This window comes from Rhinoderma darwinii, chromosome 3 (assembly GCF_050947455.1).
Source record: "Rhinoderma darwinii isolate aRhiDar2 chromosome 3, aRhiDar2.hap1, whole genome shotgun sequence".
NCBI lineage: Eukaryota > Metazoa > Chordata > Amphibia > Anura > Rhinodermatidae > Rhinoderma > Rhinoderma darwinii.
Window position 1 is genome coordinate 362,892,890 of NC_134689.1, and position 22,526 is coordinate 362,915,415.

At 41.7% G+C, this 22,526-nt stretch overlaps 16 non-coding genes across 16 annotated transcripts; all 16 read left to right on the forward strand.

Annotated features, from left to right (window-relative positions):
- The first annotated feature begins 989 nt into the window (after window positions 1–989).
- On the forward strand, window positions 990–1,082 carry TRNAI-UAU (transfer RNA isoleucine (anticodon UAU)). The gene is given in 2 exon segments: window positions 990–1,027; window positions 1,047–1,082. It is a non-coding gene; the product is annotated as a tRNA-Ile (tRNA).
- Window positions 1,083–2,185: 1,103 nt separating this feature from the next.
- On the forward strand, window positions 2,186–2,258 carry TRNAR-CCU (transfer RNA arginine (anticodon CCU)). The gene has a single exon. It is a non-coding gene; the product is annotated as a tRNA-Arg (tRNA).
- Window positions 2,259–2,537: 279 nt separating this feature from the next.
- TRNAI-UAU (transfer RNA isoleucine (anticodon UAU)) lies at window positions 2,538–2,630 on the forward strand. Its single transcript is given in 2 exon segments — window positions 2,538–2,575; window positions 2,595–2,630. It is a non-coding gene; the product is annotated as a tRNA-Ile (tRNA).
- Window positions 2,631–3,733: 1,103 nt separating this feature from the next.
- Window positions 3,734–3,806, forward strand: TRNAR-CCU (transfer RNA arginine (anticodon CCU)). The gene has a single exon. It is a non-coding gene; the product is annotated as a tRNA-Arg (tRNA).
- Window positions 3,807–4,085: 279 nt separating this feature from the next.
- TRNAI-UAU (transfer RNA isoleucine (anticodon UAU)) lies at window positions 4,086–4,178 on the forward strand. The gene is given in 2 exon segments: window positions 4,086–4,123; window positions 4,143–4,178. It is a non-coding gene; the product is annotated as a tRNA-Ile (tRNA).
- Window positions 4,179–5,281: 1,103 nt separating this feature from the next.
- On the forward strand, window positions 5,282–5,354 carry TRNAR-CCU (transfer RNA arginine (anticodon CCU)). Its single transcript has one exon. It is a non-coding gene; the product is annotated as a tRNA-Arg (tRNA).
- A 279-nt stretch (window positions 5,355–5,633) lies between these two features.
- On the forward strand, window positions 5,634–5,726 carry TRNAI-UAU (transfer RNA isoleucine (anticodon UAU)). The gene is given in 2 exon segments: window positions 5,634–5,671; window positions 5,691–5,726. It is a non-coding gene; the product is annotated as a tRNA-Ile (tRNA).
- Window positions 5,727–6,829: 1,103 nt separating this feature from the next.
- On the forward strand, window positions 6,830–6,902 carry TRNAR-CCU (transfer RNA arginine (anticodon CCU)). Its single transcript has one exon. It is a non-coding gene; the product is annotated as a tRNA-Arg (tRNA).
- A 3,108-nt stretch (window positions 6,903–10,010) lies between these two features.
- Window positions 10,011–10,103, forward strand: TRNAI-UAU (transfer RNA isoleucine (anticodon UAU)). The gene is given in 2 exon segments: window positions 10,011–10,048; window positions 10,068–10,103. It is a non-coding gene; the product is annotated as a tRNA-Ile (tRNA).
- Window positions 10,104–11,206: 1,103 nt separating this feature from the next.
- Window positions 11,207–11,279, forward strand: TRNAR-CCU (transfer RNA arginine (anticodon CCU)). Its single transcript has one exon. It is a non-coding gene; the product is annotated as a tRNA-Arg (tRNA).
- A 279-nt stretch (window positions 11,280–11,558) lies between these two features.
- Window positions 11,559–11,651, forward strand: TRNAI-UAU (transfer RNA isoleucine (anticodon UAU)). The gene is given in 2 exon segments: window positions 11,559–11,596; window positions 11,616–11,651. It is a non-coding gene; the product is annotated as a tRNA-Ile (tRNA).
- A 6,233-nt stretch (window positions 11,652–17,884) lies between these two features.
- TRNAR-CCU (transfer RNA arginine (anticodon CCU)) lies at window positions 17,885–17,957 on the forward strand. The gene has a single exon. It is a non-coding gene; the product is annotated as a tRNA-Arg (tRNA).
- A 279-nt stretch (window positions 17,958–18,236) lies between these two features.
- TRNAI-UAU (transfer RNA isoleucine (anticodon UAU)) lies at window positions 18,237–18,329 on the forward strand. Its single transcript is given in 2 exon segments — window positions 18,237–18,274; window positions 18,294–18,329. It is a non-coding gene; the product is annotated as a tRNA-Ile (tRNA).
- A 1,455-nt stretch (window positions 18,330–19,784) lies between these two features.
- Window positions 19,785–19,877, forward strand: TRNAI-UAU (transfer RNA isoleucine (anticodon UAU)). Its single transcript is given in 2 exon segments — window positions 19,785–19,822; window positions 19,842–19,877. It is a non-coding gene; the product is annotated as a tRNA-Ile (tRNA).
- Window positions 19,878–20,980: 1,103 nt separating this feature from the next.
- TRNAR-CCU (transfer RNA arginine (anticodon CCU)) lies at window positions 20,981–21,053 on the forward strand. Its single transcript has one exon. It is a non-coding gene; the product is annotated as a tRNA-Arg (tRNA).
- A 279-nt stretch (window positions 21,054–21,332) lies between these two features.
- TRNAI-UAU (transfer RNA isoleucine (anticodon UAU)) lies at window positions 21,333–21,425 on the forward strand. The gene is given in 2 exon segments: window positions 21,333–21,370; window positions 21,390–21,425. It is a non-coding gene; the product is annotated as a tRNA-Ile (tRNA).
- Window positions 21,426–22,526: the final 1,101 nt, after the last annotated feature.

The following is a 22,526-nucleotide window of genomic DNA, read 5'->3' on the forward strand; positions in this document are numbered from 1 at the left end:
AAAACAACCACTTATAGAAAAAGTCAAGTCCCAGTTGCCTAATGGATAAGGCACTGGCCTCCTAAGCCAGGGATTGTGGCTTTAACGCCCATCTGTATTGTTTGCCTTTCCTCTGTCTCAAAGTAAAGCCATTGGCATGTTATGGTTCCAGATTATAAGTGCTCTTCTGGCTTCTTCACTGGGTACTTGTCCCAGCTTCTGAGCCGGCTCCATCACTGTTACGTACTGTTATGTGACGATGCGCTAATCCCTTGGCAGCAGCAACATAACTGTATATGAGATGTCGCCAAGGGTTTAAAGTAAAGCCATTAGCATGTTTTAATTCAAGATTAAAAGTGCTCGACTAGGTTCTTCACTGGATACTTGTCCCAATACATATTAAGAGGTATTCCGTTTTTAAAGGGTTTTGTCACTCCATTAAGATTTCCTTCATCTGCATTAGAAATGTCCTGTTAGTGTGCAATTAGAACGACAATACAAGGGAACCTAGTCTTTTCTTAAAAAAACAAGCATGCGGTTAAGATTTTATCCGATTTGGAAAGCAAACGGTACAACACAAACCTTTCTCGCTCACTCGTCACATGTGAATGTTTGCTTGCTTTGGAAAGAAACAACCACGGCGCAGAGCAAATTTACAGCCCCAGTGCCCTAATGGATAAGGCACTGGCCTCCAAAGCCAGGGATTGTGGGTTTGGGTCCCATCTGGGGTGTTTATCTTTCATCTTTCTTAAAGTTAAGCTGTTGCTGTTTTAGTTCCTGATTAAAAGTGCTCAACTGGCTTCATCCACTGTACTGATGCTTCTTTATATATTAATAAGAGAGAAGTAAATGACTTATTACTCACAGTATCTTGACTGACCGCTATCTTAAACGCTGTCGTGTTTTTGAAAATTGATGGAAAACAGACACGCTTGAGGAATCACTTCATCCCGCGGTGCAATCGGTCAGCACACGGTGGAAAACGGACACGCGTGCAGACATCAGTAAGAGCTCCAGTGGCGCAATCGGTCAGCGCACGGTACTTATCAAGCAGTAACTGTTGAGCAATGCCGAGGTTGTGAGTTCGAGCCTCACCTGGAGCACTCCTTTCTTGCCTTCTTGTGCTTTATTTAGACCTCCAGTGGAATAGCAAACTTACTCATGGCCCATGATCTATAAACATAATTGAAGGGGATACATGGAAGAGGTATACCGTTTTTAAGGGTGAGTCCCATCTGTGGTGTTTGCCTTTTCTCTTTCTTAAATAAAAGCCATTGGCATGTTTTAGTTCCAGATTAAAAGTGCTCAACTTGCTTCTTTACTGGATACTTGTCCCAATATATATTAAGAGGTATTTTTAAAGGTTTTGGCCCTCCAATAAGCTTTCCTTCATCTTTATTAGCAGAGACCTGTAAGTGTGTGATCATAATGAAAATACAAGGGACCCTCTTTCCCTTGTCTACAAAAAGCAAGCACGTGGTTAAGATTTTGTCAGATCTAGAAAGCAAACGGTAGAACACAAACCATTCTCGATCACTCAGTCACAAGTGAATGTTTGATTGCTTTGGAAAAACAACCACTTATAGAAAAAGTCAAGTCCCAGTTGCCTAATGGATAAGGCACTGGCCTCCTAAGCCAGGGATTGTGGCTTTAACGCCCATCTGTATTGTTTGCCTTTCCTCTGTCTCAAAGTAAAGCCATTGGCATGTTATGGTTCCAGATTATAAGTGCTCTTCTGGCTTCTTCACTGGGTACTTGTCCCAGCTTCTGAGCCGGCTCCATCACTGTTACGTACTGTTATGTGACGATGCGCTAATCCCTTGGCAGCAGCAACATAATTGTATGTGAGATGTCACCAAGGGTTTAAAGTAAAGCCATTAGCATGTTTTAGTTCAAGATTAAAAGTGCTCGACTAGGTTCTTCACTGGATACTTGTCCCAATACATATTAAGAGGTATTCAGTTTTTAAAGGGTTTTGTCACTCCATTAAGATTTCCTTCATCTGCATTAGAAATGTCCTGTTAGTGTGCAATTAGAACGACAATACAAGGGAACCTAGTCTTTTCTTAAAAAAACAAGCATGCGGTTAAGATTTTATCCGATTTGGAAAGCAAACGGTACAACACAAACCTTTCTCGCTCACTCATCACATGTGAATGTTTGCTTGCTTTGGAAAGAAAAAACCACGGCGCAGAGCAAGTTTGCAGCCCCAGTGGCCTAATGGATAAGGCACTGGCCTCCTAAGCCAGGGATTGTGGGTTCAAGTCCCATCTGGGGTGTTTACTTTTCATCTTTCTTAAAGTTAAGCTGTTGCTGTTTTAGTTCCTGATTAAAAGTGCTCAACTGGCTTCATCCACTGGACTGATGCTTCTTTATATATTAATAAGAGAGAAGTAAATGACTTATTACTCACAGTATCTTGACTGACCGCTATCTTAAACGCTGTCGTGTTTTTGAAAATTGATGGAAAACAGACACGCTTGAGGAATCACTTCATCCCGCGGTGCAATCGGTCAGCACACGGTGGAAAACGGACACGCGTGCAGACATCAGTAAGAGCTCCAGTGGTGCAATCGGTCAGCGCACGGTACTTATCAAGCAGTAACTGTTGAGCAATGCCGAGGTTGTGAGTTCGAGCCTCACCTGGAGCACTCCTTTCTTGCCTTCTTGTGCTTTATTTAGACCTCCAGTGGAATAGCAAACTTACTCATGGCCCATGATCTATAAACATAATTGAAGGGGATACATGGAAGAGGTATACCGTTTTTAAGGGTGAGTCCCATCTGTGGTGTTTGCCTTTTCTCTTTCTTAAATAAAAGCCATTGGCATGTTTTAGTTCCAGATTAAAAGTGCTCAACTTGCTTCTTTACTGGATACTTGTCCCAATATATATTAAGAGGTATTTTTAAAGGTTTTGGCCCTCCAATAAGCTTTCCTTCATCTTTATTAGCAGAGACCTGTAAGTGTGTGATCATAATGAAAAGACAAGGGACCCTCTTTCCCTTGTCTACAAAAAGCAAGCACGTGGTTAAGATTTTGTCAGATCTAGAAAGCAAACGGTAGAACACAAACCATTCTCGAACACTCAGTCACAAGTGAATGTTTGATTGCTTTGGAAAAACAACCACTTATAGAAAAAGTCAAGTCCCAGTTGCCTAATGGATAAGGCACTGGCCTCCTAAGCCAGGGATTGTGGCTTTAACGCCCATCTGTATTGTTTGCCTTTCCTCTGTCTCAAAGTAAAGCCATTGGCATGTTATGGTTCCAGATTATAAGTGCTCTTCTGGCTTCTTCACTGGGTACTTGTCCCAGCTTCTGAGCCGGCTCCATCACTGTTACGTACTGTTATGTGACGATGCGCTAATCCCTTGGCAGCAGCAACATAATTGTATGTGAGATGTCACCAAGGGTTTAAAGTAAAGCCATTAGCATGTTTTAGTTCAAGATTAAAAGTGCTCGACTAGGTTCTTCACTGGATACTTGTCCCAATACATATTAAGAGGTATTCAGTTTTTAAAGGGTTTTGTCACTCCATTAAGATTTCCTTCATCTGCATTAGAAATGTCCTGTTAGTGTGCAATTAGAACGACAATACAAGGGAACCTAGTCTTTTCTTAAAAAAACAAGCATGCGGTTAAGATTTTATCCGATTTGGAAAGCAAACGGTACAACACAAACCTTTCTCGCTCACTCATCACATGTGAATGTTTGCTTGCTTTGGAAAGAAAAAACCACGGCGCAGAGCAAGTTTACAGCCCCAGTGGCCTAATGGATAAGGCACTGGCCTCCTAAGCCAGGGATTGTGGGTTCAAGTCCCATCTGGGGTGTTTACCTTTCATCTTTCTTAAAGTTAAGCTGTTGCTGTTTTAGTTCCTGATTAAAAGTGCTCAACTGGCTTCATCCACTGGACTGATGCTTCTTTATATATTAATAAGAGAGAAGTAAATGACTTATTACTCACAGTATCTTGACTGACCGCTATCTTAAACGCTGTCGTGTTTTTGAAAATTGATGGAAAACAGACACGCTTGAGGAATCACTTCATCCCGCGGTGCAATCGGTCAGCACACGGTGGAAAACTGACACGCGTGCAGACATCAGTAAGAGCTCCAGTGGCGCAATCGGTCAGCGCACGGTACTTATAAAGCAGTAACTGTTGAGCAATGCCGAGGTTGTGCGTTCGAGCCTCACCTGGAGCACTCCTTTCTTGCCTTCTTGTGCTTTATTTAGACCTCCAGTGGAATAGCAAACTTACTCATGGCCCATGATCTATAAACATAATTGAAGGGGATACATGGAAGAGGTATACCGTTTTTAAGGGTGAGTCCCATCTGTGGTGTTTGCCTTTTCTATTTCTTAAATAAAAGCCATTGGCATGTTTTAGTTCCAGATTAAAAGTGCTCAACTTGCTTCTTTACTGGATACTTGTCCCAATATATATTAAGAGGTATTTTTAAAGGTTTTGGCCCTCCAATAAGCTTTCCTTCATCTTTATTAGCAGAGTCCTGTAAGTGTGTGATCATAATGAAAAGACAAGGGACCCTCTTTCCCTTGTCTACAAAAAGCAAGCACGTGGTTAAGATTTTGTCAGATCTAGAAAGCAAACGGTAGAACACAAACCATTCTCGATCACTCAGTCACAAGTGAATGTTTGATTGCTTTGGAAAAACAACCACTTATAGAAAAAGTCAAGTCCCAGTTGCCTAATGGATAAGGCTCTGGCCTCCTAAGCCAGGGATTGTGGCTTTAACGCCCATCTGTATTGTTTGCCTTTCCTCTGTCTCAAAGTAAAGCCATTGGCATGTTATGGTTCCAGATTATAAGTGCTCTTCTGGCTTCTTCACTGGGTACTTGTCCCAGCTTCTGAGCCGGCTCCATCACTGTTACGTACTGTTATGTGACGATGCGCTAATCCCTTGGCAGCAGCAACATAATTGTATGTGAGATGTCACCAAGGGTTTAAAGTAAAGCCATTAGCATGTTTTAGTTCAAGATTAAAAGTGCTCGACTAGGTTCTTCACTGGATACTTGTCCCAATACATATTAAGAGGTATTCAGTTTTTAAAGGGTTTTGTCACTCCATTAAGATTTCCTTCATCTGCATTAGAAATGTCCTGTTAGTGTGCAATTAGAACGACAATACAAGGGAACCTAGTCTTTTCTTAAAAAAACAAGCATGCGGTTAAGATTTTATCCGATTTGGAAAGCAAACGGTACAACACAAACCTTTCTCGCTCACTCATCACATGTGAATGTTTGCTTGCTTTGGAAAGAAAAAACCACGGCGCAGAGCAAGTTTACAGCCCCTGTGGCCTAATGGATAAGGCACTGGCCTCCTAAGCCAGGGATTGTGGGTTCAAGTCCCATCTGGGGTGTTTACCTTTCATCTTTCTTAAAGTTAAGCTGTTGCTGTTTTAGTTCCTGATTAAAAGTGCTCAACTGGCTTCATCCACTGGACTGATGCTTCTTTATATATTAATAAGAGAGAAGTAAATGACTTATTACTCACAGTATCTTGACTGACCGCTATCTTAAACGCTGTCGTGTTTTTGAAAATTGATGGAAAACAGACACGCTTGAGGAATCACTTCATCCCGCGGTGCAATCGGTCAGCACACGGTGGAAAACTGACACGCGTGCAGACATCAGTAAGAGCTCCAGTGGCGCAATCGGTCAGCGCACGGTACTTATAAAGCAGTAACTGTTGAGCAATGCTGAGGTTGTGAGTTCGAGCCTCACCTGGAGCACTCCTTTCTTGCCTTCTTGTGCTTTATTTAGACCTCCAGTGGAATAGCAAACTTACTCATGGCCCATGATCTATAAACATAATTGAAGGGGATACATGGAAGAGGTATACCGTTTTTAAGGGTGAGTCCCATCTGTGGTGTTTGCCTTTTCTCTTTCTTAAATAAAAGCCATTGGCATGTTTTAGTTCCAGATTAAAAGTGCTCAACTTGCTTCTTTACTGGATACTTGTCCCAATATATATTAAGAGGTATTTTTAAAGGTTTTGGCCCTCCAATAAGCTTTCCTTCATCTTTATTAGCAGAGACCTGTAAGTGTGTGATCATAATGAAAAGACAAGGGACCCTCTTTCCCTTGTCTACAAAAAGCAAGCACGTGGTTAAGATTTTGTCAGATCTAGAAAGCAAACGGTAGAACACAAACCATTCTCGATCACTCAGTCACAAGTGAATGTTTGATTGCTTTGGAAAAACAACCACTTATAGAAAAAGTCAAGTCCCAGTTGCCTAATGGATAAGGCACTGGCCTCCTAAGCCAGGGATTGTGGCTTTAACGCCCATCTGTATTGTTTGCCTTTCCTCTGTCTCAAAGTAAAGCCATTGGCATGTTATGGTTCCAGATTATAAGTGCTCTTCTGGCTTCTTCACTGGGTACTTGTCCCAGCTTCTGAGCCGGCTCCATCACTGTTACGTACTGTTATGTGACGATGCGCTAATCCCTTGGCAGCAGCAACATAATTGTATGTGAGATGTCACCAAGGGTTTAAAGTAAAGCCATTAGCATGTTTTAGTTCAAGATTAAAAGTGCTCGACTAGGTTCTTCACTGGATACTTGTCCCAATACATATTAAGAGGTATTCAGTTTTTAAAGGGTTTTGTCACTCCATTAAGATTTCCTTCATCTGCATTAGAAATGTCCTGTTAGTGTGCAATTAGAACGACAATACAAGGGAACCTAGTCTTTTCTTAAAAAAACAAGCATGCGGTTAAGATTTTATCCGATTTGGAAAGCAAACGGTACAACACAAACCTTTCTCGCTCACTCATCACATGTGAATGTTTGCTTGCTTTGGAAAGAAAAAACCACGGCGCACAGCAAGTTTACAGCCCCAGTGGCCTAATGGATAAGGCACTGGCCTCCTAAGCCAGGGATTGTGGGTTCAAGTCCTATCTGGGGTGTTTACCTTTCATCTTTCTTAACCCCTTTAGGACACAGCCTGTTTTGGCCTTGTGGACACAGCCTATTTTTTCAAATCTGACATGTGTCACTTTATGTGGTAATAACTCCGGAATGCTTTTACCTATCCAAGCGATTCTGAGATTGTTTTCTCGTGACATATTGTACTTTATGTTAGTGAAAAAATTTGGTCGATAAATTCAATATTTATTTGTGAAAAACTTCAAATTTTAGCAAAAATTTGCAAAAATTAGCATTTTTCTAAATTTAAATGTATTTGCTTGTGAAACAGATAGTAATACCACACAAAATAGTTACTAGTTAACATCCCCTATATGTCTACTTTATGTTTGCATAATTTTTTTTCACGTACTTTTATTTTTCTAGGACGTTACGAGGCTTAGAACTTTAGCAGCAATTTCTCATATTTTCAATAAAATTTCAATAGGCCATTTTTTCAGGGACCAGTTCAGTTCTGAAGTGGCTTTGAGGGCCTTATATATTAGAAAGTCCCCATAAATCCCCCCATTTTGAAAACTGTACCCCTCAAGGTATTCAAAACCACATTCAGAAAATATTTTAACCCTTTAGGCGTTTCACAGGAATTAAGGCAAAGTAGAGGTGAAATTTACAAATTTCATTTTTTTTGCCGAAATTCATTTGTAATAAAAAAAAATCTGTAACACAGAAGGTTTTACCAGGGAAACGCAACTCAATATTTATTGCCCAGATTCTGCAGATTTTAGAAATATCCAACATGTGGCCCTAGTGTCCTAATGGACTGAAACACAGGCCGCAGAAGCAAAGGAGCAGCTAGTGGATTTTGGGGCCTCCTTTTTTTAGGAATGTATTTTAGGCATCATGTCAGGTTTGAGGAGGTCTTGTGGTACCTAAACAGCCGAAACCCCCCCAAAGTGACCCCATTTTGGAAACTACACCCCTCAAGGCATTTTTCTAGGGGTATAGTTAGAATTTTGACCCCACAGTTTTTTTGCAGAATTTAGTGGAATTAGTCTGTGAAGATGAAAATCACCTATTTTTCTGTGGAAACATAGAATTTTTTCATTTTTACAAGGAATAAAGGAGAAAAAGCACCCCAAAATTTGTAAAGCAATTTCTCCCGATTACGGCAATACTCCATATGTGGTCGTAAACTGATGTTTGGACCCACAGCAGGGCTCAGAAGGGAGGGAGCGCCTTTTGGATTTTGGAGCGCAGATTTTGCTGGATTGGTTTTCAGTGCCATGTCGGGTTTGCAATGCCCCGGAGGGACCAAAACAGTGGAAACCCCCCAAAAGTGACCCCATTTTGGAATCTACACCCCTCAAGGAATTTTTCTAGTGGTATAGTGATCATTTTGGCCCCTCTTTTTTAGAGCTAGGGTGACCAAAAAACAGCGATTTTGGCGCTTTAAATTCTTTATTTATTACAGCGTTCACCGTGCGCAATAAATTACGTTTTAATTTATTCTGCCGGTCGGTACGATTACGCCGATACCATATGTGTATAGTTTTTTTTACGTTTTGCAGCGTTTGCACAATAAAATTAAGTTTCTATAAAATAATTTCTTTTCTGGGACACGCTATTCTGAGCCGTAACTTTTTTATTTTTTCGTCAAAAAAGCTGTGGGAGGTCTTGTTTTTTGCAGGACGGGTTGTAGTTTTTATTGGTACCATTTTGGGGTAAATGCGACTTTTTGATCACTTTTTATTCTATATCTTGGGAGGGGTGGTGACCAAAAAATAGCGATGCTGACAGTTTTCCGTTTATTTTGTTTGCGGCGTTCACCGTGCGGAAAAATTAACATTATAGTTTCATAGATTGGGTCGTTACGAACGCGGCAATACCAAATATGTGTACTTTTTTTTAACGTTTTCATTTTTTCCCTATAATAAATGACTTATTATAGGAAAACAAAACCTTTTATTTTTACACTTTTATAAAACATTTTTATTAACTTTTTTTTACTTTTTACACTTTATATTTTTGTTTATTAACTTTTCTATTACTTTTTACACTTTCTTTTTTTGACCTGCAGCTCTGATCGCTGCTGGAATACATTACACTACCTAGGTAGTGTAATGTATTCCAACTGTCAGTGTGACGTCACAGTCACTCTGACAGTTGGTCTACGAGGATCAGCAGAGGCTGATCCTCATAGGCTGACATAGATGGCAGACCTGGGGGCCGTTGTCTGGCCCCCGGGTGCCATCACAAGCATCAGAAGCCCCCACGATTGCATGGGGGCTGCTGATGCGCTACAAACCCGCTACATGCGGAGATCGCAATCGAGCCCCGCATGTAACGGGTTAATTGCCGAAATCAGCGGCGATGAGCCGCTGATCGGCAACACTGGTGAGTGTCAGCTGTCGTCGACAGCTGATCTCCAAGTTCCCGATGCACACTGTCGCCGACAGTGTGCATCGGGAACGGCACAGTGACTTTCTGTCACTCTGACAGGAAGCCTATCAGGACCAGCCGAAGGTTGGTCCTGATGGGCTTCTGTCCATGGCAGACCCGGAAGCCATTGTTTGGCTTCCGTTTGCCATACTAACTATCGGCAGACCCCGCGATTTCGGACGGGGGTCTGCCGATATGTTAGAAACCCCTAAAATTCGGCGATTGCACCCGATCGCCGAATTTAAGGGGTTAATGCGCCGAAATCAGCGGCAAAGGACCGCTGGCCGGCAAGAGGGGAGTGTCAGCTGTCGGCGACAGCTGACCTCCTGGTTCCCGGTGCACACTGTCGCCGACAGTGTGCACCGGGATTAACTCAGTAACTGTACGTCCTCGTGCGGGAAGTAACTTCCCGCAACGACGGACAGTTACGTCCTGGTGCGGGTAGGGGTTAAAGTTAAGCTGTTGCTGTTTTAGTTCCTGATTAAAAGTGCTCAACTGGCTTCATCCACTGGACTGATGCTTCTTTATATATTAATAAGAGAGAAGTAAATGACTTATTACTCACAGTATCTTGACTGACGGCTATCTTAAACGCTGTCGTGTTTTTGAAAATTGATGGAAAACAGACACGCTTGAGGAATCACTTCATCCCGCGGTGCAATCGGTCAGCACACGGTGGAAAACGGACACGCGTGCAGATATCAGTAAGAGCTCCAGTGGCGCAATCGGTCAGCGCACGGTACTTATAAAGCAGTAACTGTTGAGCAATGCCGAGGTTGTGAGTTAGAGCCTCACCTGGAGCACTCCTTTCTTGCCTTCTTGTGCTTTATTTAGACCTCCAGTGGAATAGCAAACGTACTCATGGCCCATGATCTATAAACATAATTGAAGGGGATACATGGAAGAGGTATACCGTTTTTAAGGGTGAGTCCCATCTGTGGTGTTTGCCTTTTCTCTTTCTTAAATAAAAGCCATTGGCATGTTTTAGTTCCAGATTAAAAGTGCTCAACTTGCTTCTTTACTGGATACTTGTCCCAATATATATTAAGAGGTATTTTTAAAGGTTTTGGCCCTCCAATAAGCTTTCCTTCATCTTTATTAGCAGAGTCCTGTAAGTGTGTGATCATAATGAAAAGACAAGGGACCCTCTTTCCCTTGTCTACAAAAAGCAAGCACGTGGTTAAGATTTTGTCAGATCTAGAAAGCAAACGGTAGAACACAAACCATTCTCGATCACTCAGTCACAAGTGAATGTTTGATTGCTTTGGAAAAACAACCACTTATAGAAAAAGTCAAGTCCCAGTTGCCTAATGCATAAGGCAGTGGCCTCCTAAGCCAGGGATTGTGGCTTTAACGCCCATCTGTATTGTTTGCCTTTCCTCTGTCTCAAAGTAAAGCCATTGGCATGTTATGGTTCCAGATTATAAGTGCTCTTCTGGCTTCTTCACTGGGTACTTGTCCCAGCTTCTGAGCCAGCTCCATCACTGTTACGTACTGTTATGTGACGATGCGCTAATCCCTTGGCAGCAGCAACATAATTGTATGTGAGATGTCACCAAGGGTTTAAAGTAAAGCCATTAGCATGTTTTAGTTCAAGATTAAAAGTGCTCGACTAGGTTCTTCACTGGATACTTGTCCCAATACATATTAAGAGGTATTCAGTTTTTAAAGGGTTTTGTCACTCCATTAAGATTTCCTTCATCTGCATTAGAAATGTCCTGTTAGTGTGCAATTAGAACGACAATACAAGGGAACCTAGTCTTTTCTTAAAAAAACAAGCATGCGGTTAAGATTTTATCCGATTTGGAAAGCAAACGGTACAACACAAACCTTTCTCGCTCACTCATCACATGTGAATGTTTGCTTGCTTTGGAAAGAAAAAACCACGGCGCAGAGCAAGTTTACAGCCCCAGTGGCCTAATGGATAAGGCACTGGCCTCCTAGGCCAGGGATTGTGGGTTCAAGTCCCATCTGGGGTGTTTACCTTTCATCTTTCTTAAAGTTAAGCTGTTGCTGTTTTAGTTCCTGATTAAAAGTGCTCAACTGGCTTCATCCACTGGACTGATGCTTCTTTATATATTAATAAGAGAGAAGTAAATGACTTATTACTCATAGTATCTTGACTGACCGCTATCTTAAACGCTGTCGTGTTTTTGAAAATTGATGGAAAACAGACACGCTTGAGGAATCACTTCATCCCGCGGTGCAATCGGTCAGCACACGGTGGAAAACGGACACGCGTGCAGACATCAGTAAGAGCTCCAGTGGCGCAATCGGTCAGCGCACGGTACTTATAAAGCAGTAACTGTTGAGCAATGCCGAGGTTGTGAGTTCGAGCCTCACCTGGAGCACTCCTTTCTTGCCTTCTTGTGCTTTATTTAGACCTCCAGTGGAATAGCAAACTTACTCATGGCCCATGATCTATAAACATAATTGAAGGGGATACATGGAAGAGGTATACCGTTTTTAAGGGTGAGTCCCATCTGTGGTGTTTGCCTTTTCTATTTCTTAAATAAAAGCCATTGGCATGTTTTAGTTCCAGATTAAAAGTGCTCAACTTGCTTCTTTACTGGATACTTGTCCCAATATATATTAAGAGGTATTTTTAAAGGTTTTGGCCCTCCAATAAGCTTTCCTTCATCTTTATTAGCAGAGTCCTGTAAGTGTGTGATCATAATGAAAAGACAAGGGACCCTCTTTCCCTTGTCTACAAAAAGCAAGCACGTGGTTAAGATTTTGTCAGATCTAGAAAGCAAACGGTAGAACACAAACCATTCTCGATCACTCAGTCACAAGTGAATGTTTGATTGCTTTGGAAAAACAACCACTTATAGAAAAAGTCAAGTCCCAGTTGCTTAATGGATAAGGCACTGGCCTCCTAAGCCAGGGATTGTGGCTTTAACACCCATCTGTGTTGTTTGCCTTTCCTCTGTCTCAAAGTAAAGCCATTGGCATGTTATGGTTCCAGATTATAAGTGCTCTTCTGGCTTCTTCACTGGGTACTTGTCCCAGCTTCTGAGCCGGCTCCATCACTGTTACGTACTGTTATGTGACGATGCGCTAATCCCTTGGCAGCAGCAACATAACTGTATATGAGATGTCGCCAAGGGTTTAACCCCTTCCCTCTTTAGCCACTTTTGACCTTCCTGACAGAGCCTCATTTTTCAAATCTGACATGTGTCACTTTATGTGGTAATAACTCCGGAATGCTTTCACCTATCCAAGCGATTCTGAGATTGTTTTCTCGTGACACATTGGACTTTATGTTACTGGCAAAATTTGCTCGATATGTTCAGTATTTAATTGTGAAAAACACCAAAATTTAGCGAAAAATTGCAAAAATTAGCATTTTTCTCAATTTAAATGTATCTGCTTGTAAGACAGGCAGTTATAATACACAAAATTGTTGCTAATTAACATCCCCCATATGTCTACTTTAGATTGGCATCGTTTTTTGAACATCCTTTTATTTTTCTATGACCTCACAAGGCTTAGAACTTTAGCAGCAATTTCTCACATTTTCAAGAAAATTTCAAAAGGCTATTTTTACAGGGGCCAGTTCAGTTGTGAAGTGGTTTTGAGGGCCTTATATATTAGAAACCCCAAAAAAGTCACCCCATTTTAAAAACTTCACCCCTCAAAGTATTCAAAACAGCATTTAGAAAATGTCTTAACCCTTTAAACATTTCACAGGAATTAAAGCAAAGTAGAGGTGAAATTTACAAATTTCATATTTTTCTGCAGAAATACATTTTTAATACAATTTTTTTTATAACACAGAAGGTTTTACCAGAGAAATGCAACTCAATATTTGTTGCCCAGTTTTTGCAGTTTTAGGAAATATCCCACATGTGGCCGTAGCGTGCTACTGGACTGAAACACCGGCCTCAGAAGCAAAGGAGCACCTAGTGGATTTTGGGGCCTTATTTTTGTTAGAATATATTTTAGGCACCATGTCAGGTTTGAAGGGCTCTTGCGGTGCCAAAACAGTCAAAATCCCCCAAAAGTGACCCCATCTGGGAAACTAGACACCTCAAGGAAATTATCTAGGGGTGTAGTGAGCATTTTCACCGCACAGGTTTTTTACAGAAATTATTGGAAGTAGGCCGTGAAAATTAAAATCAACATTTCTTTAAAGAAAATGTAGGTTTAGCGATTTTTTTTCTCATTTCCACAAGGACTAAAGGAGAAAAAGCACCGCAAAATTTGTAAAGCAATTTCTCCCGAGTAAAACAATACCTCACATGTGGTAATAAACGGTTGTTTGGAGACACGGCGTGGCTGAGAAGGGAAAGAGCGCCATTTGGCTTTTGGAGTTCACATTTAGCAGGAATGGTTTGCGGAGGCCATGTCACATTTACAAAGCCCCTGAGGGGACAAAACAGTGAAAACCCCAAACAAGTGACCCCATTTTGGAAACTATACCCCTTGAGGAAATTATCTAGGGGTATAGTGAGCATTTTGACCCCACAGGTTTTTTGCAGAAATTTTTGCAAGTAGGCTGTGAAAATGAAAATCTACATTTTTTCAAATAAAATGTAGGTTTAGCTAATTTTTTTTCATTTCCACAAGGACTAAAGGAGAAAAATCACCATAAAATTTGTAAAGAAATTTCTCCCGAGTAAAACAGTACCCCACATGTGGTAATAAACGGCTGTTTGGACACACGGCGAGGCTGAGAAGGGAAAGAGCGCCATTTGGCTTTTGGAACTCAAATTTAGCAGGAATGGTTTGCGGAGGCCATGTTACATTTACAAAGCCCCTGAGGGGACAAAACAGTGGAAACCCCCCACAAGTGACCCCATTTTGGAAACAACACCCATTGAGGAAATTATCTAGGGGTATAGTGAGCGATTTGACACCACAGTTTTTTTGCAGAAATTATTGGAAGTAGGCCCTGAAAATAATAATCTACATTTTTTCAAAGAAAATGTAGGTTTAGCTAATTTTTTCTCATTTCCAGAAGGACTAAAGGAGAAAAAGCACCACAAAATTTGTAAAGCAATTTCTCCCGAGTAAAACAATACCCCACATGTGGTAATAAACGGCTGTTTGGACACACGGCAGGGCTTAGAAGGGAAAGAGCACTATTTGACTTTTTGAGATCACATTTAGCAGGAATGATTTGCGGAGGCCAGGTCACATTTGCAAAGCCCCTGAGGGGACAAAACAATGAAAACGCCCAAAAAGGGACTCCATTTAGGAAACTACACCTCTTGAAGAATGCATCTAGGGGTGTAGTGAGCATTTTGACCCCACAGATGTTTCATAGAATTTATTAGAATTAGGCAGTGAAAATAAAAACAGTCCTTTTTCTTCAATAAGACGTAGCTTTAGCGCAAATTTTTTCATTTTCTCAACAAATAAAGGAAAAAAAGAACCCAACATTTGTAAAGCTATTTCTCCCGAGTACGGCAATACCCCATATGTGGTCATAAACTGCTGTTTGGGCAAACGGCAGGGCTCAGAAGGGAAGGACCGCCATTTGGAGTGCAGATGTTGCTGGATTGGTTTCTGGGCACCTGTGGGCCCAAAACAGTGGAAACCCCCCAGAAGTGACCCCATTTTGTAAACTACACCCCTCAATGCATTTACCAAGGGGTGTAGTAAGCATTTTAACCCTGCAGGTGTTTTGTAGAAATTAGTGTGCGCTCAATGTTGCAGAGTGAAAATGGGATTTTTTTCCATAGATATGCCAATATGTGGTGCCCGGCTTGTGCCACCATAACAAGACAGCTCTCTAATTATTATGCGGTGTTTCCCGGTTTTAGAAACACCCTACATGTGGCCCTAATCTTTTGTCTGGACATATGACAGGGCTCAGAAGTGAAGAGTACCATGCGGAGTGGAGGCCTAATTTGGCGATTTACAAAGTATTGGTTCACAACTGCAGAGGCTCAGATGTGAAATAATAAAAAGAAACCCCTGATAAGTGACCCCATTATGGAACTGCACCCCTCAAGGCATTTATTAAGGGGTGTAGTGAGCATTTTCACCCCACAGGTCTTTTCCATAAATGAATGCGCTGCGGATGGTGCAAATTAAAAATTTATATTTTTCCCTAGATATGCCATTCAGTGGCAAATATGTCATGCCCAGCTTATGACGCTGGAGACACACACCACAAAAATTGTTAAAAGGGTTCTCACGGGTATGACGGTGCCATATATGTTGAAGGAAACTGCTGTTTGGGCACGCTGTAGGGTTCAGGGCCGAGGGAGCACCATTTGGCTTTTGGAGAGCGGATTTTGCTTGGTACTATATTTGTTTGAGTATTGCTGGTGTTTTATAATGTGGGGGTACATGTAAGCGGGGCGGAGTATATAAGGGGCATAGTCAGGTGGTATAAAAAAATAAAAATAATCCATAGATGTGTGTTACGCTGTGAAGCAATCCTTTCTGCACAGGCCGGTGTCGCACTGATAAATGGTGTCATTTCTTATCCCCCTTTTGGTCCACACTCCGCGCCTTTGTAGTTTGGGGAATTTTGCTGGGAAAGTATTATCCTGGTATAATACGGGCACCGTCGCTTCCATCGGATATGATTGGGCCCTCCCTTCCTGGTTCCCTAATTTTAGGTCCTTGATAAATCGCCTCTTGAAACAGAAGAAATGTTCTCCTCGGGCACAACTGCATATTTTTTTATTTCCTGACTTATTGGAGCCATAACTAATTTTATTTTTCATAGACGTAGCGGTATGAGGGCTGGTTTGTTGCGGGACGAGCTGTAGTTATTATTGGTACCATTTTGGGGTACATGTGACTTTTTGATCACCTTTTATCCTATTTTTTGGGATGCCAGGTAAACCAAAAAACGCAATTCTGGCACAGCTTTTTTTGGTTTTTTTTTATACAGAGTTCACCACGCATTATAAACTACATGTTACCTTTATTCTGCGGGTCAGTACGATTCCGGCGATACCTCATTTATAGAACTTTTTTATGTTTTACAACTTTTTGCACAATAAAATTACTTTTGTAAAAAGAATGTATTTTTTCTGTCGCCAAGTTGTGAGAACCATAACGTTTTAATTTTTTTGTCGACGGAGTTGTATGAGGGCTTGTTTTTTGCGGGACGAGCTATAGTTTTTATAGGTACCATTTTTGGATACGTGCGACTTTTTGATCACTTTTTATTGTAATATTTGTAGGGCAAAGTGACTAAAAAACAGAAACTCTGGTAACGTTTTTTACGGGTTTTTTTTACGCTGTTCACCGCGTGCAATAAATAATATAATATTTTGATACCTCCGGTCGTTACGGTCGTGGCGATACCAAATACATATGGTTTATTATTATTTTTCAATAATAAAGGACTTGATAAGAGTAAAAGGGGGATTGTGTGTTATTTGATTACTTGAAACTTTTATTGTTTTCAAACTTTTATTTTTTGCACTTTTTTTTACACTTTTTTATACTTTTTTTACACTTTTTCTCAAGTCCCACTAGGGGACTTGAAGGTCCAACGGTCAGATTTTTTTTTTTCTAATACATTGCACTACCTATGTAGTGCAATGTATTAGATCTGTCAGTCATTCACTGACAGCAAGCCGTTTAGGCTTCGCCTCCCGGCGGGGCCTAAATCGGCTTCCGTAATGGCAGAGCAGGAGACCATTGTGTCTCCTGTTGCCATAACAGCAGTCGCCAGTCCCGATTGCCTGTCAGGGCTGGCGATCTGCTTGTAACCGCTACGATGCAGCAATCGCTTTCGATTGCTGCATCGAAGGGGTTAATGGCAGGGATCGGAGCTAGCTCCGGTTCCTGCCGTTACAGGTGGATGTACAGTACAGCTGACTTCCACCGCTGATGACGCCGGATCAGCTCCTGACCCGGCGCCATCTTGCCGGCAGCTACGGAAGCCGATCAGGCTCCGCCGCCGGGCGGATCTTGACCGGCTTCGGTGCTAGGCAGACCGGGAGGCCAGTATTAGGCCTCCGGTTGCCATTGCAGCCACCGGAACCCCGGCAATTTCATTACTGGGGTTCCGATGAGCTGCAAACACCTTAAGTGCAGCGATCGCGTTTGAGCGCTGCACTTAAGGGGTTAATGGCGGGGATCGAAGCTAATTTCGGTCCCCGCCGTTACAGTCGGATGTCAGCTGTAAGATACAGCTGAGATCCGGTGATGATGGGACCGGCTCAGCTTCTGAGCCGGTGCCAAACGTTTGACGTACATGTACGGCAAGATGCGGGAAGTCAGTACTTTCCATGACGTACATGTACGTCAAATGTCGGGAAGGGGTTAAAGTAAAGCCATTAGCATGTTTTAATTCAAGATTAAAAGTGCTCGACTAGGTTCTTCACTGGATACTTGTCCCAATACATATTAAGAGGTATTCTGTTTTTAAAGGGTTTTGTCACTCCATTAAGATTTCCTTCATCTGCATTAGAAATGTCCTGTTAGTGTGCAATTAGAACGACAATACAAGGGAACCTAGTCTTTTCTTAAAAAAACAAGCATGCGGTTAAGATTTTATCCGATTTGGAAAGCAAACGGTACAACACAAACCTTTCTCGCTCACTCGTCACATGTGAATGTTTGCTTGCTTTGGAAAGAAACAACCACGGCGCAGAGCAAATTTACAGCCCCAGCGGCCTAATGGATAAGGCACTGGCCTCCTAAGCCAGGGATTGTGGGTTCAAATCCCATCTGGGGTGTTTACCTTTCATCTTTCTTAAAGTTAAGCTGTTGCTGTTTTAGTTCCTGATTAAAAGTGCTCAACTGGCTTCATCCACTGGACTGATGCTTCTTTATATATTAATAAGAGAGAAGTAAATGACTTATTACTCACAGTATCTTGACTGACCGCTATCTTAAACGCTGTCGTGTTTTTGAAAATTGATGGAAAACAGACACGCTTGAGGAATCACTTCATCCCGCGGTGCAATCGGTCAGCACACGGTGGAAAACGGACACGCGTGCAGACATCAGTAAGAGCTTCAGTGGCGCAATCGGTCAGCGCACGGTAGTTATAAAGCAGTAACTGTTGAGCAATGCCGAGGTTGTGAGTTCGAGCCTCACCTGGAGCACTCCTTTCTTGCCTTCTTGTGCTTTATTTAGACCTCCAGTGGAATAGCAAACGTACTCATGGCCCATGATCTATAAACATAATTGAAGGGGATACATGGAAGAGGTATACCGTTTTTAAGGGTGAGTCCCATCTGTGGTGTTTGCCTTTTCTATTTCTTAAATAAAAGCCATTGGCATGTTTTAGTTCCAGATTAAAAGTGCTCAACTTGCTTCTTTACTGGATACTTGTCCCAATATATATTAAGAGGTATTTTTAAAGGTTTTGGCCCTCCAATAAGCTTTCCTTCATCTTTATTAGCAGAGTCCTGTAAGTGTGTGATCATAATGAAAAGACAAGGGACCCTCTTTCCCTTGTCTACAAAAAGCAAGCACGTGGTTAAGATTTTGTCAGATCTAGAAAGCAAACGGTAGAACACAAACCATTCTCGATCACTCAGTCACAAGTGAATGTTTGATTGCTTTGGAAAAACAACCACTTATAGAAAAAGTCAAGTCCCAGTTGCCTAATGGATAAGGCACTGGCCTCCTAAGCCAGGGATTGTGGCTTTAACGCCCATCTGTATTGTTTGCCTTTCCTCTGTCTCAAAGTAAAGCCATTGGCATGTTATGGTTCCAGATTATAAGTGCTCTTCTGGCTTCTTCACTGGGTACTTGTCTCAGCTTCTGAGCCGGCTCCATCACTGTTACGTACTGTTATGTGACGATGCGCTAATCCCTTGGCAGCAGCAACATAATTGTATGTGAGATGTCACCAAGGGTTTAAAGTAAAGCCATTAGCATGTTTTAGTTCAAGATTAAAAGTGCTCGACTAGGTTCTTCACTGGATACTTGTCCCAATACATATTAAGAGGTATTCAGTTTTTAAAGGGTTTTGTCACTCCATTAAGATTTCCATCATCTGCATTAGAAATGTCCTGTTAGTGTGCAATTAGAACGACAATACAAGGGAACCTAGTCTTTTCTTAAAAAAACAAGCATGCGGTTAAGATTTTATCCGATTTGGAAAGCAAACGGTACAACACAAACCTTTCTCGCTCACTCATCACATGTGAATGTTTGCTTGCTTTGGAAAGAAAAAACCACGGCACAGAGCAAGTTTACAGCCCCAGTGGCCTAATGGATAAGGCACTGGCCTCCTAAGCCAGGGATTGTGGGCCCAAGTCCCATCTGGGGAGTTTACCTTTCTTCTTTCTTAAAGTTAAGCTGTTGCTGTTTTAGTTCCTGATTAAAAGTGCTCAACTGGCTTCATCCACTGGACTGATGCTTCTTTATATATTAATAAGAGAGAAGTAAATGACTTATTACTCACAGTATCTTGACTGACCGCTATCTTAAACGCTGTCGTGTTTTTGAAAATTGATGGAAAACAGACACGCTTGAGGAATCACTTCATCCCGCGGTGCAATCGGTCAGCACACGGTGGAAAACGGACACGCGTGCAGATATCAGTAAGAGCTCCAGTGGCGCAATCGGTCAGCGCACGGTACTTATAAAGCAGTAACTGTTGAGCAATGCTGAGGTTGTGAGTTCGAGCCTCACCTGGAGCACTCCTTTCTTGCCTTCTTGTGCTTTATTTAGACCTCCAGTGGAATAGCAAACGTACTCATGGCCCATGATCTATAAACATAATTGAAGGGGATACATGGAAGAGGTATACCGTTTTTAAGGGTGAGTCCCATCTGTGGTGTTTGCCTTTTCTATTTCTTAAATAAAAGCCATTGGCATGTTTTAGTTCCAGATTAAAAGTGCTCAACTTGCTTCTTTACTGGATACTTGTCCCAATATATATTAAGAGGTATTTTTAAAGGTTTTGGCCCTCCAATAAGCTTTCCTTCATCTTTATTAGCAGAGTCCTGTAAGTGTGTGATCATAATGAAAAGACAAGGGACCCTCTTTCCCTTGTCTACAAAAAGCAAGCACGTGGTTAAGATTTTGTCAGATCTAGAAAGCAAACGGTAGAACACAAACCATTCTCGATCACTCAGTCACAAGTGAATGTTTGATTGCTTTGGAAAAACAACCACTTATAGAAAAAGTCAAGTCCCAGTTGCCTAATGGATAAGGCACTGGCCTCCTAAGCCAGGGATTGTGGCTTTAACACCCATCTGTGGTATTTGCCTTTCCTCTGTCTCAAAGTAAAGCCATTGGCATGTTATGGTTCCAGATTATAAGTGCTCTTCTGGCTTCTTCACTGGGTACTTGTCCCAGCTTCTGAGCCGGCTCCATCACTGTTACGTACTGTTATGTGACGATGCGCTAATCCCTTGGCAGCAGCAACATAATTGTATGTGAGATGTCACCAAGGGTTTAAAGTAAAGCCATTAGCATGTTTTAGTTCAAGATTAAAAGTGCTCGACTAGGTTCTTCACTGGATACTTGTCCCAATACATATTAAGAGGTATTCAGTTTTTAAAGGGTTTTGTCACTCCATTAAGATTTCCTTCATCTGCATTAGAAATGTCCTGTTAGTGTGCAATTAGAACGACAATACAAGGGAACCTAGTCTTTTCTTAAAAAAACAAGCATGCGGTTAAGATTTTATCCGATTTGGAAAGCAAACGGTACAACACAAACCTTTCTCGCTCACTCATCACATGTGAATGTTTGCTTGCTTTGGAAAGAAAAAACCACGGCGCAGAGCAAATTTACAGCCCCAGGGGCCTAATGGATAAGGCACTGGCCTCCTAAGCCAGGGATTGTGGGTTCAAGTCCCATCTGGGGTGTTTACCTTTCATCTTTCTTAAAGTTAAGCTGTTGCTGTTTTAGTTCCTGATTAAAAGTGCTCAACTGGCTTCATCCACTGGACTGATGCTTCTTTATATATTAATAAGAGAGAAGTAAATGACTTATTACTCACAGTATCTTGACTGACCGCTATCTTAAACGCTGTCGTGTTTTTGAAAATTGATGGAAAACAGACACGCTTGAGGAATCACTTCATCCCGCGGTGCAATCGGTCAGCACAAGGTGGAAAACGGACACGCGTGCAGACGTCAAAAAGAGCTCCAGTGGCGCAATCGGTCAGTTCACGGTACTTATAAAGCAGTAACTGTTGAGCAATGCCGAGGTTGTGAGTTCGAGCCTCACCTGGAGCACTCCTTTCTTGCCTTCTTGTGCTTTATTTAGACCTCCAGTGGAATAGCAAACTTACTCATGGCCCATGATCTATAAACATAATTGAAGGGGATACATGGAAGAGGTATACCGTTTTTAAGGGTGAGTCCCATCTGTGGTGTTTGCCTTTTCTCTTTCTTAAATAAAAGCCATTGGCATGTTTTAGTTCCAGATTAAAAGTGCTCAACTTGCTTCTTTACTGGATACTTGTCCCAATATATATTAAGAGGTATTTTTAAAGGTTTTGGCCCTCCAATAAGCTTTCCTTCATCTTTATTAGCAGAGTCCTGTAAGTGTGTGATCATAATGAAAAGACAAGGGACCCTCTTTCCCTTGTCTACAAAAAGCAAGCACGTGGTTAAGATTTTGTCAGATCTAGAAAACAAACGGTAGAACACAAACCATTCTCGATCACTCAGTCACAAGTGAATGTTTGATTGCTTTGAAAAAACAACCACTTATAGAAAAAGTCAAGTCCCAGTTGCCTAATGGATAAGGCACTGGCCTCCTAAGCCAGGGATTGTGGCTTTAACGCCCATCTGTATTGTTTGCCTTTCCTCTGTCTCAAAGTAAAGCCATTGGCATGTTATGGTTCCAGATTATAAGTGCTCTTCTGGCTTCTTCACTGGGTACTTGTCCCAGCTTCTGGGCCGGCTCCATCACTGTTACGTACTGTTATGTGACGATGCGCTAATCCCTTGGCAGCAGCAACATAACTGTATATGAGATGTCGCCAAGGGTTTAAAGTAAAGCCATTAGCATGTTTTAATTCAAGATTAAAAGTGCTCGACTAGGTTCTTCACTGGATACTTGTCCCAATACATATTAAGAGGTATTCAGTTTTTAAAGGGTTTTGTCACTCCATTAAGATTTCCTTCATCTGCATTAGAAATGTCCTGTTAGTGTGCAATTAGAACGACAATACAAGGGAACCTAGTCTTTTCTTAAAAAAACAAGCATGCGGTTAAGATTTTAACCGATTTGGAAAGCAAACGGTACAACACAAACCTTTCTCGCTCACTCATCACATGTGAATGTTTGCTTGCTTTGGAAAGAAAAAACCACGGCGCAGGGCAAATTTA